This window comes from Quercus suber, unplaced genomic scaffold (assembly GCF_002906115.3).
Source record: "Quercus suber isolate HL8 unplaced genomic scaffold, Cork oak 2.0 scaffold_427, whole genome shotgun sequence".
Lineage (NCBI taxonomy): Eukaryota > Viridiplantae > Streptophyta > Magnoliopsida > Fagales > Fagaceae > Quercus > Quercus suber.
Window position 1 is genome coordinate 170,414 of NW_027069878.1, and position 14,356 is coordinate 184,769.

General features: G+C 37.0%; 1 long non-coding RNA gene across 1 annotated transcript; it reads right to left on the reverse strand.

Annotated features, from left to right (window-relative positions):
* Positions 1 to 5,815: 5,815 nt before the first annotated feature.
* On the reverse strand, positions 5,816 to 14,108 carry LOC112010928 (uncharacterized). The gene is made up of 3 exons (XR_010624294.1): positions 13,985 to 14,108; positions 13,475 to 13,838; positions 5,816 to 5,929 (listed from the first exon to the last, which is right to left on the reverse strand). It is a non-coding gene; the product is annotated as an uncharacterized LOC112010928 (long non-coding RNA).
* Between the last annotated feature and the right edge of the window lie 248 nt (positions 14,109 to 14,356).

The window sequence follows — 14,356 nt, forward strand, 5'->3', positions numbered from 1 at the left end:
CTCCACAGACAAGACAGAGAGCGCCAAGGAGGTCAAAAATGTTCAGGTTCGAATCAATGTGGCTAAAGGATGAACATTGTGATGAAGATGTGGCCGAAGCTTGGGAGAGAGGAAAAGGTATAGGTACTCAACACCCATTTTCACAATGCATGGAAGAATGTAGGAGATCACTATCAGCTTGGAACAAAAATACGTTTGGCCACGTAGGGAAAAAGATATCCGCACTTCAGAAAAAACTTCAGTGGTTGCAGGAGAGAGGGGATGGTCGGGTCAATATGGAGGAGGTTGAAGAGACAAGGGTGGAGCTGAATCGGATGTTGGCGGTGGAAGAGGACATGTGGCATCAACGATCAAGAAACTGTTGGTTGCAGTCGGGAGATCGTAATACTTCTTTTTTTCATGCTAAGGCCTCCAACAGAAACCAACGAAACACTATTCTCTGAATCACGGATTTAGAAGATAAATGGCAGGAGGACGAGGTGGTGATTGGCAGAACGTTTGTGGAATACTTTGAGAACCTGTTCACATCTTCTCAACCCGAGGTCAGTGCGGAATTACTTGAGGCCATTCATACCAAAGTGACCCACAGAATGAATGCCAGACTTTTACAGGAGTTTAAAGCCCCAGAGGTGGAAAAAGCCTTGAAGCAGATGCACCCGATGAAGGCGCCTGGACCCTACAGTATGCCACCCTTATTTTATCAGCACTTTTGGCCTACTGTAAAATCTATTGTTATACAGACTGTGTTGGATTTCCTTAACCATGGTGCAGCTCCTCCTAAATTTCATGAGACACATATTGTACTTATTCCAAAAACCAAGAACCCGGAAAGAGTAACGGACTATAGACCAATCAGTCTATGCAATGTGGCGTACAAGCTAGCATCCAAAGCGGTAGCTAACAGGCTGAAACTGGTGTTGCAAGACATAATTTGTGAAAATCAAAGTGCGTTCATTTCAGAGAGGCTCATCACTGATAATGTGTTAGTGGCTCACGAGTTAATGAACCACATTAATAGGAAAAAGAAAGGAAAGTGTGGGGAGATGGCATTGAAGTTGGACATGAGCAAAGCCTATGACCGAGTTGAGTGGGGGTGCTTGAAACAAATTATGGCCAAATTGGGATTTCACGAGGACTGGATTCACCTGGTCATGAGATGTGTCTCATCGGTCACTTATGCAGTACGGGTCAATGGACATGCATGTGGTCAGATTGTTCCTACGCGAGGGTTGCGCCAAGGAGACCCATTGTCGCCTTACCTATTTTTGATCTATGCGGAAGGTTTGTCAGCTTTGCTGCATAAGGCAGTCCGCCATAAGGAGTTGAAGGGTGTTGCGGCATCGGCAAGGGGGCCAAGAATCTCACATCTATTTTTTGCGGATGACAGTCTGATATTTGGGAGGGCAACAGTGAAGGAGTGCATTGAAATTCAGAGGATCCTACAACTCTATGAAGATTCATCTGGCCAACAACTAAACAGGAATAAGACTTCATTATTCTTTAGCCATAACACAGCCAATGGAATAAGGGATTCAATAAAGGCAATGTTTGGGGCACAAGTCATAAAACCACATGAATCTTATCTTGGGCTTCCATCTTTGGTAGGCAGATCAAAAAGAAACACCTTTGCTCAATTGAAACAAAGGGTGTCAAACAAGCTAGCGGGGTGGAAGGAAAAATTGCTCTCAAGTGCAGGGAAGGAAGTATTGATAAAGGCAGTTACTCAAGCGGTCCCATCATATACGATGAGCTGTTTTAAACTGCCTAACACATTATGTGATGAGCTTACGGGGATGGTAAGGCAGTTCTGGTGGGGGCAAGTGAAGAATGAGAAGAAACTAGCTTAGATGAGTTGGGAGAAGATGTGTTTGCCAAAGGAAAAAGGGGGGATGGGTTTTAGGGATCTAAAGATGTTCAACCTTGCCCTCTTGGCGAAACAAGGTTGGAGATTACAAATGAACTCGTCCTCACTTTTCTACCATGTATATAAAGCCAAGTACTTCCCAAGATGCGATTTTATTGAAGCTAATCTGGGAAGTTAGCCGTCCTTTGCATGGAGGAGTCTATGGGCAGCCCAAAAAGTGGTTAAAAGGGGCATAAGGTGGTAGGTGGGTGATGGAGAAAAGATTCAGATATGGAAGGATAAGTGGTTGCAAAACCCATGTACTTATAGGGTAGTCACTCCAGAATGTATGAGCCTGCAAGGTGGAAAGGTGTGCGACCTGATTGATGGGAACCGAATAAAGTGGAAGGAGGGCCTTATTCGCCAAAACTTTCTCCCACAGGATGCTGAAGCCATTCTAAGTATCCTGCTGAGTGCACATGGAGGGGGGGATCGTGTGATATGGACGGGGAACAAAAATGGGAAGTTCACTGTAAGGAGTGCGTACAAACTAGCCCAAGACATTCATTCTAATAGAGGTATGTCCGAAAGCTCGAACCCTGCTGCATTAAAGCAATTGTGGAGGCACCTATGGAATATGAATGTGCCAAACAAGATAAAACATTTTGCCTGGAAAGCCTGCAAAAATATTCTAGCCACCAAGGAGAACCTGAGGAAAAGAAACATTACCCAGGACTGCATTTGTGAAGCGTGTGGGAAAGCTCCTGAATCCACTTGCCACCTATTTTGGCTCTGTGACAAGGTCAAAGAAATTTGGTCTTCAAGCAAGTTGGTAATTCCGTTTGAGATTAGGCCAGTGTGGCAATTTATGGACGTGATGTGGCAGCAACAAAGGTGGACAGATTCTTACCCGGGCTTGGTGGAGCGTGCTATAACAATATGCTGGGGAATATGGAAGAATAGAAATACTGTTAGACACGGTGGAAAATGCAGAGATGACCGAGAAATTGTGAGAAGCTCGTTAAGAGTGTTGGATGATTTTCAGACTGTGAATGAGCGTCCGTTGGCCCTTCCAAAACAGCGTCCTGATGTGATTAAATGGATTCCTCCAGAGCCGGGTCACTACAAAGTGAACGTGGATGGAGCCGTTTTTGCCAAACTGAAGCAAGTGGGTATTGGTGTACTAATACATGATTCAGCAGGTAAGGTGATTGCTGCTCTTAGTAGGAAGTTGGCTCTTCCCTTAGGGGCTTTGGAGATAGAAGCTAAGGCAATGGAAGTTGGGGTGCAGTTCGCTCTGGATGTGGGGGTAAGGGATGTGACTTTGGAGGGAGACTCTCTGTGTATCCACAACGTGCTTCAAGGATTAGGAGAGACATCGGCTTCAGTGCAGAATATAATTGCAGGAACTGTCCACAGTGCACAGGCTTTTAGAACTATTGTTTTTTCCCATATAAAAAGGCAGGGCAATGTGCCTGCCCACTTGTTGGCTCAATATGCAGCTAATATTGAAAACTACGTTGCATGGATAGAAGAATGTCCTAGCCACGTAAAGCTTGCATGTATTCATGGTGTTTCCCCTTTTACAAATAATGAATAAAAGTCAAAGTCTTCCTATCAGGAAAATATCGTTTTGGTTACTCGCTCCATCCCAAATTGTTAGTGTAGGGTTAAAGGCCCAAATCATATATTGGGCCTTAGGCCTTGGCCAAAAGCATGAGTAGTCCGAGGTCAAACGAATAGAAATGAGTGGTTCAAACTTAGGACTTAATAAGCAAGATGCAAATGGAAATGTGGTCCGAGGAGGAATATCTCCTCAAATAAGCTAAACACAGATCAGATATAGATCCTATGGATCAAAGTGATATTCCAAGAAGCTCCAGTGATAGGGACGTACCTCATGAACATACAAGAAGGAAGGGAACCCAAAAATATCTAAGGGAAAGCTGCTACCACCGCATTGAATGTACTACAGTTACTTCTCTGGCCACATTTATGTGAAGAAAACCCCTAAACAGTACTATCTTGACTACCACAACTCACAGAAAGCTAATGGAAAGGTGGTCCAAGGAGGAATATCTCCTCGGATAAGCTAAACACAGATCAGATATAGATCCTATGGATCAAAGTGATATTCCAAGAAGCTCTAGTGATAGGGACGTACCTCATGAACATACAAGAAGGAAGGGAACCCAAAAATATCTAAGGGAAAGCTACTACCACCGCATTGAATGTACTACAGTTACTTTTCTGACCGCATTTATGTAAAGAAAACCCCTAAACAGTACTGTCTTAACTATCACAACTCACAGAAAGCTAAAAAGTGTGTCTAATGGGATAGACACTCAAGTAACGGCTCAAATGATCAACAAATGTAGGATCAAAATGGTCCAAGAGAATCTATATAATGTAAGAGACCCTCCGTGAGGTGAGGATTGAAAAATCAAGAAAGAAACACTATAGCAATCTAGAACCAAACTTGTAATCAAACTTCAAAATCGATACACAAGAATCAGTCTCCTCGAACTCTGCTGAGGATGTTTTTCCTTAGTGAACGTTTGTTATTTTCCTTCTTTTGTCATCAAAATCTGTTTATTTGTTGCTTAATTCATTAAAACCCAGTTTTCCAACTCATTCTCTATAAATTTATTATTTTGAGCTTTTTGGGCCTTAGTCTATATACTTTTTTGGGCTAGGAGCTTCAATCTAGTCCTTACAATTAGTGCCCTATTCTATTTGAAATATCTCCTTAGTGAACGTTTGTTATTTTCCTTCTTCTGTCATCAAAATCTGTTTATTTGTTGCTTAATTCATTAAAACCCAGTTTTCCAACTCATTCTCTACAAATTTATTGTTTTGAGCTTTTTGGGCTAGGAGCTTCAATCTAGTCCTTACAATTAGTGTTCTATTCTATTTTGAAATATTTCAAAATGAATTCCTCTTTTCAAAATTAATAAATAAAATTCTTATCTTACCCTTGCTTTATTGTTTAAATTAATACTTATAATTTTGGGATTTTGTGCATTTTTACCCGACAAACACTGCTTTTAAATGATATTCTTTTGAAGAGTTGAATTTTCTAAACGGATGAACAATTTGGAACGGAAAAAGCAACTTATAAACACATAAGCCTATATGGGTTTTTATTTGGAAAAAATTTAAAACTGACCCTTTAACTTTTAGTCTTTTTCATTTCAATCCTCTGATTTTCAGTTTTGTCATTTCAGTCCTCTAACTTTCAATTATTATCAATTCAGTATTTTGTTAACCATTCGTCAAGTGTCTCCGTTAAATGAGCAAAACGACGTCATTTTGGTTTTTTTTTTTTTTTTTCGTAATTAAAAGAAATTAAGAAAACTGTTTAAAAAAAAAAAAAAAACTCTGCATTGTGTGTTGGGTTTTCAAGTTAATTTGGTTTACAATGTCAACTTGATTTATCATTAGATCTCATTAGATTAAGAGAGAGAGAGAGAGAGAGAGAGATATGAAAGAAACCCATTAGACAATTAACGAATCAAAGTAAGACTACAGACCAAATCAATCAAAATGAACAAAACTTACAATTTCAACGAACCTAATTAAGCACAAATATCATAATTTAATAATAAAAAAACACAATTATAAAAATAAAACAATCTTGAAATTGAGAATGCTAAAAGTAGAAAGCTTGTGACTTGGAATTCTCTCTAGAACAGATATGTAAATGATTATACTCTATCTTGTTGACCTTTAAAAATCAAACTTTTTAAAAAGAAATCATTAATTTAGGAGGATTGATAAAAGGCATAAGTTCCTAAAATTATCCTCTTTTAATTTAAAAACATATAGTACAAAACAAAAGGACAAAAATCAGTATGCTGTCCTATTAAAAAAAAAAAATCAGTATGTTGGAACATACCATAAATTATAAGATAGTGAACAGATAAAATTTAAGTAGGAAAATAGGTTTTTTTTTAGAGATATTACAATATGTTACTAATCTCGCAGTTTGAATCCTTTTCCCTTATACTCTCACAGCTCGAATCCTACTCTCCTTAACTCCAAAGCACTTTGTGTATGAGAATGTGTCAATTCAACTACAAGATCCTTGACAATGAGGGAAATAGTTTTAAATATTGTATCATGATATTTCATAATATCTTGGAATGGATAATGAAAAATGATATCAATATATATCTTAAAATTGCATCAAGAAATACCAACAAAAACAATTCTAAAAGTTCACTTGGTGTATAAAACACTAGTGAATGTTTAGATCCCCAATTTTAAAATTATCAACACAAGCTTATACTCAAACAATAAATGTGCGGAATGATAAGTACAAGCAATACCCAAATAAACAAACTACTTAAAACCAAAATTAATCACAACATAGCAGCAATTAAATGGCAAGAGTAAGGTTTAGAGAGATGCAAACAGAAAGATAACATCGGCACGTGTTATCGAAAGGAAACCTAAAAACTCGGTGAAAAACTTCTTTGTTGCCCTCCAAGTAGTAAAATGACCCACTAGGAAATAAAGTTGAGATACGTGAATAGCAATAGACCCTCCAAGCCTAATCTACCCAATGCACCTAAGTCCTCCAAGCTTCTTGTTCTAACAAGGTTATGCCTAACTATGTCTTCTCTAACTTTTGGATTTCGCAATAAGCCCATTGCATCAACCAAATGAATTAATCTTCTCTGAACTGCTTCCTGAGCACTAAATAACCTCCTCACTGATATGGGTATGGTAATAAAGATTTGGCTAATGAACCTCTCAAGGGTATGTCAATGGAGAGGGTGAGAGTAGTAGAATTTGAGAATCAAAGGAATAAGATTATGGATGAGTTAATCTTGTTTTTCTCTAGGGTTTCTCTCTCAAAATTCTCTCTAGAAGCTCTTTTCATTTCGTGGGTTTAAGGGTATTTATAGTAGGGTATATGAGGAATGTGAAAAGTCATTTTTCTGCAAAACAGGGGGTTTTAGCAACTCACTCGTGACTGGGACAAGTCGCAAGTTCTAGTCGCGCAATAACTGACTGGTTAGACTGTTCTTTTTGTCCTGTAGTGCTCTAGCTGTCGTGACCCTTTAGCTTCCTTCATGCTTCACACATGTGACATTTTGGCGAGTCATTAGTCGCAAGTCACTTGTGAGTCTGCGAGTATGCTCAGTCGCGAGAATGCTCTTGAATGCATACACACTTGAATTCTTCACACACTCTCACACACAACCCTTACATGATTCCCACTTAAATACAGGGTATCTAATTGTTGAAATACAAATAAATTTGGCATGGAATAAAGCAACACATGGTTCAATAAATTCAACCTTACAAATTCAATTGCAAAAAGAGCCTATTGGTTGGTTTTAGTTAGCAAGTTGAGCTGTCAATTTTGTATTATTTTGAATTTTAACCGGAAGTATAAATTTTTTCCAAATTAACCCTTCTCTTTGATTTTTGTTAACTATAATTAATGAAAAATGGTTTTATAGTGTCCACATGGCCACTTAACTTAACATATCAATAATACAAAATTGGGTCCCCACCCCCCCCCCCCCCACTTAATATATTGGGTTACAGATCAATATATTGGAAAAATATAGAAATCTATGAAAAAATCAGAGTATTAAATAAATAATTAATAATAAAACATCAATCCTCACAAAAAAAAAAAAAAGAATAAAATACATAACCTACCTGAGGTTTGAGATAATGCCAAAAACATACAAAACTTGTTTAAAATATCCAATTTGGTCCTTAACATTAACGGCATGTAGGGCTATCCACAGGTTGGGCGAGTCAGGTTTGTGCCCAACCCGTAACTGACCCGTAAGAGATCGGATAGGCAGGTGCCCAACCTGCAACTGACTGTACGAAGGTCAAGTTTCACGAGTCGGTTTCCCATCGGGTGGGCATCAGTTTCGGGTGAAGTCAAAACCACCAAAACCATTGAAAAAAGCAAAAATCGGCGAGATCTCGCCCAATTCGTCCAAGATCTGGTGAGATCTAGCTGGATCTGGCAGAGATTTCATCAAATCCGATGATTTTCCCCCAAATTGTGCCGAGAATCACCGGATCTAGTGTATCTATGCCGAATCTGATTGTTTTGGTCGCCGAAATCTGCCAAATGAAGATGAAAAACTAGTCGGAAAGCTTAAGAATCACAGGTATTTAATGTCTTCAGGCAGGTCGAGTTTCACGGGTTTTGAAGAATGGGACTCGAAACTGACCCCCTAATGTCGGTTTTGGAGCTTGGGACCCACTTCCAACCGCCAGAACAGTCGAATCGGGTTGCAGCAGGTCGAGTACGGGGGTGGGTTGGATAGCCCTAACAGCGTGTAAAGCCGTTTGTGCATTCTCTTCTTGTGCAAAGCTACTTGGAATTTCTAAAGGAAGACTACAATGACAACAAGCAAGTGGGACATTAACACCACACCATTTCATGTTTCATCAACACCACCCAACGATTTTCTTAGAATTTTTCTTAAAAGAAAATTATTAATAATTAATAATTTTGTGTTTGGTAGCCAAGAAAATCCAAAGAAAAAGTCACATGGNGCATTGTGTGTTGGGTTTTCAAGTTTCAGCGTCAAAATGGAAGTTTCCGGCATGACTTTCCAGCGGGTTCCTTGTCTTTCTGGCACTGTGATTGAGACCCACTTTGAAAATACCAAGCCATGTAGAGCTACTATAAGAGTGAGACCACCCAGAAAGTTTTCTATGGTCATGAATTCTGGGTTTTATGATAACTGGCATCCACAGTACTATTATGAGGGTACAGGTCTCAGGTGTGTTGGATTTGAGAAGGAGAAGGAGAAGAATGGTTCAGATGAACTTACACCAAAGAAGAAGTTGAAATCGCTAGTCTCTCACAAGGGACTTGTCCAAGTTTTTTGATATTGGCTTTGGCTTAGATTCTGACAACGATTTGCTTCATCAAGTTCAAAGGAAGGTGCTGCCGACCATCAAGCAACGATTTGCTTAGATTCTTAAAACGATTTGCTTCATCAAGTTTTTTGATATTGGCTTTGCCACTGCCGACCCAGACGGACTCTCCTTTCTTCACCTAATTTTTTTTTTTAATAACAGTTTTCTTAATTTTTTTTAATTACGAAAATAAAAAATAATAATTAAAAAAAAGTGAAGATGGCGTTTTGCTCATTTAACGGAGACACTTAATAGATAGTTAACAAAATATTAAATTAATAATAATTGAAAGTTAGAAGATTAAAATGATAAAATTAAAAATTAAAAAATTAAAATGAAAAAAATTAAAAGTTAGAAAGTTACTTTTAAATTTTTACTTTTTTTGTTTTTTTGTATTTTTGGTTCGTTATGCAAATTTGATATCTTACCATATTTATTATGAATGTCAGAGGGAGACATAAAGGCGTGGGTATCGGGGAGATTAAAAGCATGGAACCAATTTCAACGACTGGGACAACTTTGACCTGGTTGGTCACAGGCCAGAAACGTTCATAATGTTTTTGCTGACAAAACTTTGACGTAGTCTGAGCTGAGACCAAATCAGATGGAAACCAGTTCATTTTGCTTCCTCTTTAAGGAAACTATATAACGTCTATGACCAGACTATGTACTTGTCTGTATTAATTAATAAAGAAATAAAATAATTTTAATTTTGCCCTTTCAGACCAATGCAAACTGTTTTTTTTTCTTTTTTCTTTTTTCCAATTATTTTCCACTTTTCGGATGCTAGGGAAAGATACCAAAAAAAAAACAATTAGAATGTCCGAAGATAGTAGCTTCATTTTGCCTCGACTGCACATATATATATATATATTATTTTTTTTTTTTTTTTTGAGAAACATACATATTCTTCTTCTTCTTCTTCTTTCAATAATAATAATAATAATAATATTTTTAAATAAATGCTAATCAATATCATATTATAACATAATGATACTATCTTCCTATTGTCATCAAAAAAATATTTTAAATAATTGCTAATCAATATCATATTAAAAATAATGATACTATCTTCCTATTGCCATTGAGACAAATTTTTGGGAAAGCTTGAAAAGAATTATAATGGTTAGTGTGGGGGTAAAAGCCCAACATTGTGTATTGGTCCTAGGGCCCTATTTTAAGGTTAAAGCGTGTCAGAAGAGAAGAAAATGATTGAAAAAGATTCCATGTAGGAGAGATATACCTGGAAATGATCAATGAGTATAGTCCGAAGAAAGCATCGGTAGTCCGAAGAGTGTATTCTCCCCGGATATAAAGAGTCTCGATCAAGTAAATACCTGGGAGGTTCGAGTGATCTTCCTAACGATTCCAATGATAAGGATAAACTTTAGGCATGTATGGAGATGGTAAGAACGGAGAAATATCTAAAGGAAAAGCTGCTACTACCGTATTAAATGCACTGCAGTAACTTTTCTGGTCGCATTAATGTGGAGAAGACCTCTGAACAGTGCAATCTCAACTACCGCCACTCATGGAGAACCGACAAAGATATCTGATGGGATATATGCTCAAGTGAACGTTTAGATGAAGACAAGTTGACGATCAAGATAATCTAAAAGAAAATTATATAAATGTAAGAGACCTCCTACAGACAAAGGAGAGAAAGAAGAGATTGGACTGGAGTTCTAAGAATTGTATTAGCTTTTCAAATAATAATTCATCTCTTCGGACAACAATTTATTTAAGTTTCAAATTTGTTCTTACACTGATTCATCCGTTGAACCTTAATTGAATGTTGTTTAATTTACAACCAGCCTAGTTCTTTCAACCATTCTCTACAAATTCATTTTTTTGGGTTCATTGGGCTCATACTCCAAATTTTTTGGGTTTGGGCTACAAATCTTGACCCCACAGTTAGGATTCACCAATACTATAAGGAAGCTAACAAATGCACTAATGCATTCACCAATACCAATGCTTTTTTTTTTCTAAAAAAAAAAAGGCATGAGATTAATCTTTCACAAGATTTTGTTGTATTCTTAGAGCCACCAGTTGATGTTTCCTTGAAAATAAACATGATATTATAACTCAAGGATACAATGTTTTCATTTTTAGAAAAGAAAACACTTTGGTTTAACTCGTATTAGATATAGAATTTGAGGTTTGGTTTACTTTCAGTACTTTTTTAACTGGATGTGTCCTTTTGTTTTAAATATACAATAGCAAGTGGTAGTAGGTTTATTTAGTTAGTAGATGATGTGACAATTTCTCATTAAAATAAAAAGATATTTCTTTTTAAAAAGTACTGAAAATAAGCTATGTAGGGTCAAGATTTGTAACCCAAGCCCAAAAGATCTGGAGTATGAGCCCAATGAACCTAAGACAATGAATTTGTAGAGAATGGGTGAAAGAGCTGGGCTGATGGTAAATTAAACAATGTTCAATAATGATTTTACTGATGAATCAATGTAAGAACAAACTTAAAAATTGAATATATTCATGTCCGAAGAGACAAACTTGTGCATGTATCATTCTTATAAATCCTCTAGATCCCCCCCCCTCTGGGAGACCTCTTACATTATATATATATATATATATATATATATATATATATATATATATATATATATATATATATATATATATACTTTTTAGATCATCTTGATCGTACACTTGTTAGTCATCCGAGCCTTCACTTGAGTGTATATCCCATCTAGCATCTTCTGTGGTTCTCTGAGTGGTGGTGGTTGAGAATGCACTGTTTAGGAGTCTTCTCCACATTAATGCAGTCAGAAAAGTTGATGCAGTGCATTTAATGTGGTGGTAACAGCTTTTCCTCTAGATATTTATTCGTTCTTATCATCTCTATGCATGCCTGAGATTTGTCCTTATCATTGGAACCGTCAGGAAGGTCACTCGAACCTCCCAGGTACTTGCTTAACTGAGATTCTTTATATCCGAGGACAACACACTCCTCGAACTACTGATACTTTCTTCGGACTATGTTCTTCGATCATTTTTAGGTATATCTCCCCCACTTGGGGTCTTTCTCAATCGTCTATTTCTCTTCGGACAAACTTTTAGTCTTTAAATAGGGCCTCAAATTTTTAATTTTTCCCTTACATCCGAGGAGAAAAAATAGGATTTTGATTTGTTATAGAGAATAAAAGATAAAAATGCGAAGAATACCTGAGTTTACACGTGTGTGAGCATAGATCTAGGCACTTCATCATTGCCGCTGTTGTTTTGGTATTTACGAAGTGGTATTAATTGCTCCAGGCGGCGTTTTGTCTCTTACATCCAACAGTGGATCATCGATCCTACGGTTGATGTTTTTACTAGAATTTGGGCGGGATAACTCCCACCCACTCTCTGGCCCCTATATAAAGCCTCAGAGAAGACTCTCTCTCATTTACTTTGCGATTTCTTACTCTCCAGCGACCCAAATGTTTAAGCTCATCCACTTTTTCAAATCATCCGTCTTATTTCTGCAAAAATTCACGCAAATCCTTCCGAGGATTTAAGGATCACTCCCCAACCCTGTTTGTGTAAGTTTTAATCTCCTTGAAACCCTTCATTTCTCTGGATCTTCCCCATTCTATGTTTAGCAGCCAAGAAAATCAAAATAACAACTCATAAATCTTCTTCATTCCTAATTAGTAGCCAAAATATCAAAATGACAACCCATATAGTCTCATCTACTCTTTAGACTCCTTTACTCAGTGTTTGGTTGTCGAGAAATCTTCATCTCTTTCACAAAGAAACCCATGAAAACCTGAATGACCTTTACCCAATCACACTAGCCAAGGTCCAAAATTCCATCACAATATTGCTATTAAACCCAAATCTAGTTTCTCTCCCAAAAAAAAAAAAAAACCCAAATCCAGTTATCCCATTAAAATTTATTGACCCATCAGCCACTGCCAAAGGATTTCCATCAGCGAAATAGAGACAGGAGAGAAGAGATGGGAGAAAGAAGAGGGTAAGATCTGGCCTGGAAAAGGAAAAGAAAATAGAGAGAGAGAGAGAGAGAGAGAGAGAGAGAGAGAATCAAGTGAAAAATAGAGTAAAAAGAAAAGAAACAAGAGATAGAGAGAAGGTCAAGTGTGTGGAGGTGTGGTGTTGACTATGAGGTAAGAAGAAAGAATGGAGAAAAGATATTATAATTAAAAAAAAAAAAACCTTTGGGTCTGAAACAAACAGTGTTACATGTCGTTCGTCTTCAAGGACCAAATTGGTTATTTTTAAGAAGTTTTGGATATTTTTGACATTACGCTAAACCTCAGGGTAGCTTAATATAATTTACCCAAATAATGGTTGACATCTCAAACATTCACAATTGTCATACCGATTATCACTTATCCAACATCATATCAAGGATATTTTTTAAAATTTAAATGTTGATAATAACTATTAATTAATAACAATAATATTTGCAGAAAAAAAAAAAAAACAATAATAGTACTTGACAAATGAGTACTGCCAACTTCCAACAACTCTGTTTCTAAAATAAATGAATAAAAAAAAAGTAGCTTGTATCAATTTATAAAGATATTTTTGGCAATGATATAGTTCAGGCAGTTAATTTGTTAGTTATGACCTACGGTTGAATTAGAGACTTAACTGCTTGATCTTTTGCCAAGTTTACAAGTGCTATGACCAAAACTAAAAATTAATAATGATAAATAAATAAATAAGATTTTTCAGAGTATAGGGAGGTACCTCAAATTTCGGGAGCACACCAAAAATGGATTTAAAAAGCTGAAACGCAGTTTCGTTAATGGAGAAACTTGGGTCTTTGGGTCTGGGGCACAGGAAATCAGAGAAAGGAAAAGACAACTTAAAAGTTGAAGATGAAACTAAATTTCCTCCTCCCCCACCCTGAACAGAGTCTTTGCTACTAGAGGGCCAGGTGAAAAACGCTATAATGGTATAGTTTGGTAGCTCATAAACTTTGAATCTCACGAAGGAAGATGGTCCTTCATTCTGACTGATTTCTGTGTATAGAATCCAAATTGCAGTCCATGCATCGTGCAAGATATCAAGGGTCACAACGAAATTTGCCAACTCTAAACCACTGCTATACCTGCCATCATGAATCATTGGAAAAATTAGCTAACAAATGATGATGCATCGAGTTTCTTGGTTAAGAAACAAAGTTGAAAGGAAGATGGAAAGAGCGAAGGAAAACAAAGACAAACAAATAAGGAAAGAAGAAATGGTTTGCGTTACAATTGAGTTTTGCTCATCCTCTCTATTGCTTTGTTAGATCTGCTTTAGGAAAAGATCAGCCACGGGACTAGTTGTGCAACACTCTTTGCTAGTTATAACAATGATGAGAATCAAAGCCAATGTTAATCCATGGTCTCAGGACAGAAACTTCGTAGGAAAGAACTAAAAAGCATCACAAGACTCAAGTCAATGTCTATATTCTACCTATCGAATATTTATTTGAATGTTCCTCGTCATTCTCCAACTTGCCCTGGCCTATTACCCTTTATTTCTTTCGACTTTTAAAATATCATACCATATTTTTTAAAAATTTTTTTAGGGAAAGGTAAGGATTAAAAGACCATACTTTTTTTGTTTAATACATTTTTGGTG